At 31.4% G+C, this 5,634-nt stretch overlaps 1 pseudogene; it reads right to left on the bottom strand.

Moving 5' to 3' along the window:
* Positions 1–207: 207 nt before the first annotated feature.
* LOC137824690 (uncharacterized) lies at positions 208–5,291 on the bottom strand (annotated as a pseudogene).
* Positions 5,292–5,634: the final 343 nt, after the last annotated feature.

Genomic DNA, 5,634 nt, shown 5'->3' with positions numbered 1-5,634 from the left:
AGGTTAACTTTATATTGTATAAAACGCTAATAACTTATATTTAAGTACCTGTAACATTCTGAGCTGTGATCGGCCAACTTATTACCTAAACAAAATCCTTATATCATAACCATATTAAATAAAAACATAGAATATAACTCGAATAAAATATATCATGGCAATCATGTGTTTTATATGTAAGAAAATAAGACATTAGTTGTTCATACCTCATGTGTTATGTGACATCTTATTTTCAAGATTTTGAAACACTTCATTGTAAACAACATTAATTGTTGAAGTGCATTGTTGTCCATCTTCATCCAAAATTAAGATTTTCAAAACTTTTTTGGATTTTAGTCGAGAAACAACAACATATAACTACCCATGTGTAAATACAGGTCTTCGAAGATAAAGCCCCACTTTGAAAAGTGTTTCACCTTGGCTTTAATTTATAGTCATTGCAAAACACAGTGATACTGGGAATTGTCTTCTTTGAAACTTTAAAGGCAGTCATGAATCAAAAGGAATCAAGTCCATTATAGGAACGAGTATTTTATGCCCAATGTTTTTACCGATTATGACTGTAGCACCAATAACATTCTTTCCCAACTCATTAACTTGTAATCTGGTACCATTACATAATCCATTTGCTTGATCAATATTTCTTAACAACATTATTGGAACACCAGATTTCAATTTTAGGCAATGATTAGGAATTTCCGAGCATCTAATATCGTTTAAAAGCTCTGATCTAAACCACTCGGCTTGAATGTCTCCTTGTTCATTAGACGGGCAAGGTGTCTCTAAACTTAAGTAAGTAACTTCTTTTCCATTAATTAAACATAGGATGAATTCATTAACTTCATCTACACACTCAGTTGTTGGACAAACCGTCATCAAAATAGTTAGCATTGCTGATATTATCCAAGAATTTAGGATACACAAATTGGAGTAAGCTAAGTAGAGGTGACTCACTATGCTCAATTAAGAGATGTTTGGGGTATTTCAATTATGCCTTCCCCATTTTCATTTAACTTCATATTTCCATCACCAATCTTTAAAATCCATTCAGCAAATTCCTTTATCTCTGCGACACTCTGAACTGATTCTTGATTTGCTAATCTCATATTCTCTGAGAGTGTAAAAACTTTGCAGTGTTTCCATAATTTAGAGTAGTTTATAGCTGCCTTTACAATGTCGTATCTTGATCCCTTTTTGACAACAGGCAGAATTTGCCTAAAATTACCTCCCCGAACAACAACTTTCCCACCAAAAGACTTCTTACTGTTCTTTTTATCTACAACCTTCATAATATCTCTTAATGTTCTGTCGAAAGCCTTAAATACAACATGTTCATCATTGGAGCTTCATCCCATATAATCAACTTTGTCTCAATCAATAACTTTGAACGAAGACTTTCATGACTTATGTTACCGGTTGATTCCTCATTTATAATTAGTGGAATACAAAAGGTAGAATGAGTTGTTTTTCCGTTAGGAAGCAATAAAGAAGCAATCCCACTTAAAACAACATTTAATACTATCATTCTTGTAGATCTGATTCCACTGGACAATGTTTTCCACATAAATGTTTTGCCTGTTCCGCCATATCCATATAAAAAAAACCTCCTACTTGATTATGTACTGTTGTCATTATATTTTCATATACATTTAGTTGTTCAGCAGTAAGACATCTATATAGTGATTCATGTGTTTCAGAAATGGCTGTTCTGTCATAACTGAGTTCATCAATAAGAAATCTAATTTTCAAAATATATGAATTTGATCGAATAGGCTGAGGTAGACAGCTGAAATCCTTTAAACACTTACCATTTGAAACTAATAATTCATCTATTTATAAAAGACAAATATTTTGTAATTCAAAATCGTCAATATGAAGGCTTGGAAAACACATTATATTAGACATTTGATTTAAGTCATACAAATATAAGCAGAAATTACATAGCTTTGAATTATAATTTAACTTTGCAATAAGCATTTCTTTTATACCTGGTAAGTTTAACTCAATCCTTTTTTTTTGTATAGAACATCATCACATAGTAACTTCCAAGTACATCTCCAGACTTCATCAGGCTTAGTCATCATATTCATCATTAATAGTGTAACAAACAAAGTTCTCAGTTGTTGTGTAGAAGCAATGCAGCTAGGTTCTTTAATTGCATCAATAAATTCTCTATCATCGGCTAATAGGTCCATTCCAAAGCGAGCTTCTTGATACGTCTTGTAAGTTACGCTATTAACAGTTTTTATGTTGTCATAATCAGTACAACTTGTTTGATTTGTTAGCAATATCCTCAAATAATACAATTCGCCTGAGCCTGGAGGGACAAAGTTAAGTCTTCCATTGTTAAATCCATTTTTTCTTGGTTCCCATTCTCTTTATTGAGCCTTCCAAACAAATTTGGTAGCGAAATAAGCATACATCAGAGTTCTCCCTTCAACATATTTCTTATTAGCCTCAAACCAAGCTAAGAACATAGTATTCTTGTTTTCATTATTCTTCAAGACGTCATCAATTTCATCATCATCTTTAACCAACACTTCTTGCTCACGGAATAAATGGAATGTTAATCTTTGAATAGGAGGCCATCTATTATGAATATCGAACCCAAATATTTTCCAAGCTGCTTCACATGGAGATATGTATCTACAATCATAGTATTGTTGTATCTCATCTATAACCGAGTCTTCACAAGACTTTGTGTTTTTAAGACTTGCCCTATCAGGACCTTTGTTGATGTATTTAAACAAATACTTGATTGAGTTGGATTTGTTGCAATATTCCGTATTAACATGACATTGATATCTCATGATAAGCAATTTACTATATGGGACAATGTTTCTATTATCTAATTTAATCCCATTCTTTTCTATGAATATGCCATTATCTCTACGTCTAGAACATGGATATCCATCTTGATCAATAGTATTGGACAATGTATAGTTTTTGGGATAAAATTTAGAACATCCACCTCCTTTCATGCAAGGTGAGCTAAACCTAGCGGGACCACACGGTCCATGTATCATGAATGCAACAACTATCTTTGCCAATTAAGGATACAATTTCGCATGATGTAATTCAGCTGAAATTACTTTATCAATGTCCCTGGTATTTAACAACTTATTTGCACCGTCTAACCACAATAATATATGCGCATGTGGTAATCCCCTTTTTTGAAATTCAACTATGTACATGCCTACATTAGTAAGGGAATTGAATATTAGATTTCATAACTTATGAAATAATAGTAATATGTATGAGAAGCAAAAAAATTAAATTACCTACATTTACTTTGCCAAAGAATTCATTTTTTTTTAAATCAGTCATCATTTGATCCAACTTCATTCTAAATACTCTACACACAATGCTAGGTCTGTCAGATGCTGCACAACCTTTTGAGGAAACTAAATCACGTATTTCAGGCCAGCTTACGTTGCACGTAATTTTGATAAACAAATTTGGATATCCAAATTTCTTACATATGGCCATAACATCTTGGAAGTTATTGAACATATACCTCATACCACCTGTAAACGATGAGGGTAGAATTATACTCTTTCTTATGATAGAAAAATTTGTTTCTCCTTGGTGTATTGCTTCTTGTACACCATGAAGAATATCACAACGAATAAGTTTCTAGTTAGCTCTAATGAATGACAACCTTTGTGCCTCAATCATCATCTATGAATCAACCAAAAATTGTTGAAACAGTCACATGAGTTTACTACATTGCCAAACTCAATTTGTCTGTCTTAAATTCTAAAAGCAATAAATTCCCTAAAGGAAATACAAATCCTTTTCGTTATGTGACTGGTTGTGATAGCTTCATGAATTGGAATATGTTCTTGATAACCATCTTCTCCATATGGAAACAATAACAGATATTGCAATGGAATGAAAGTTGTACGGGTTTCATGGATTCTTGTCAATTCTCTAACACTTATTTTGACGATGATATCTCTTCCTACATCCATGGTACTAAGGTCACCCACTACTAATGTTGCTATTTCATCAGATGTGGGAGTATTGTAAATTCTAGGATCCTTGAATCGGTTTCTATATAATCTCAATCCAAAGTCAAAATGTTCATCAGTCTGTAAGACATCTCTAACTCTTCTAAAGGATTGTGCAAGAACATTATGGTCATAAATCGTCTTCATTAAATCTATAATCAATGACTTATCAAATCTGAAGTTTTTCATTTTGGACCTGTACAATTCATATTGAAAGTTTTTAGTTGTCAGTAGTAAAACATTTTTCAAAAGAAAAGCAATGTACAAACACTTACTCAAAGTTAGAGACTCTGTTTTTTACTTCGTTTTCAGTATCATATAAGTACAACTGTGCAAACATAGGAGTGTTTCCACTTTCTAGTAGCAAACTTCCAATTCGATGGTAATTTTGACCATTCAGAATTAATTGTGGAGGTCCAGATCCATCATTAATTGAAGAATGAATCATACCGCCAATTGAAGTGAATGAAAACATATTGTTGTAGTTCCGACTTTTTTGTAGATAATGATTGCTTATGCTGTCTTGACCATTATAACATTTGAATCAATTGAGAAGGTTTTTGTAAAAAAAGAAGTTGAACTTTTCCCTTTTGACAACATATGGAGAAATGATTTTTTTTATATGTTTGTGTTTTATCCGATCTTTCCTCGTACCAAACTTCAGCCATAGAATGCTCACACTGTATAGCAGGTTGTCCAAATTCAAGAATTCCTAATTTTCAAAAAAAAAGAATAATTAATCATGTTTGCAATAAGATATAGTATATAATAATAACACAATCAATTTCTTAGAAATGTACCATCAGTTTCAGCTTTTGCATACAAACCAGAGATGAACTTGCTTTGTTCATCATCTAATATCAAGTTAAAACAAAGGTAAGATAATCTTTTTAATTACCTTTGTTTTGTTCGTAATTGAAAGAGTGTTTATTGTTTTTGGTTTTGCTATATAACATCTTAATATGTTTCGTGTATGGTGAAGAAATTATATGGCTCATTCGTGTTATCAACTGTTGTTTCCTGTTAAGTATGTTATCAACTGCATTTTTCCAAAAATTAATATTAATTAAATTTCAATTGTATATAAAGTTATTCCATTAATAACCGGTATATTGAAGTTGAACTTATTACACACCGTTACTTCACAAAAAAGAAATGCAAAACATATATTTGGATAAGAGTTATTGTACCTAATATATTTTCACTCATATTCACCTCATATGTTGACAATTCTGAATAGTTTCCATTCATATCGCATGGCATTGATAAACCTGTCATTTTATTCTCAGAGTGTGTGTAAAATGTGACTTATAATAACGATAGAAGGATAGTATATTGTACCGAACCGTTTCTGTTTGTTGTTCAACAATTTTTTAGCACGTATATTTTTCCTTTTTATTCTTGCTTTTTTTGAATCATGTTTTCCTACAATCGAGAAATTAGTACAAATAATCCATATAATCAACAGAACAACATAAATGTTGAAAAAGAAATCATATTTAAGGGTATCATGCTCACAATCTTACTTAATATAATGATATATTAATTCAATTACAACTTATATACAGTTATATATGAAATATGACTTCTAATAACAAAATACACCTTTGGCCACTTATTG

Source organism: Phaseolus vulgaris, chromosome 7 (genome assembly GCF_051622355.1).
Source record: "Phaseolus vulgaris cultivar YP4 chromosome 7, ASM5162235v1, whole genome shotgun sequence".
Classification (NCBI taxonomy): Eukaryota; Viridiplantae; Streptophyta; class Magnoliopsida; order Fabales; family Fabaceae; genus Phaseolus; species Phaseolus vulgaris.
This window is presented reverse-complemented; position numbering and strand designations above follow the sequence as displayed.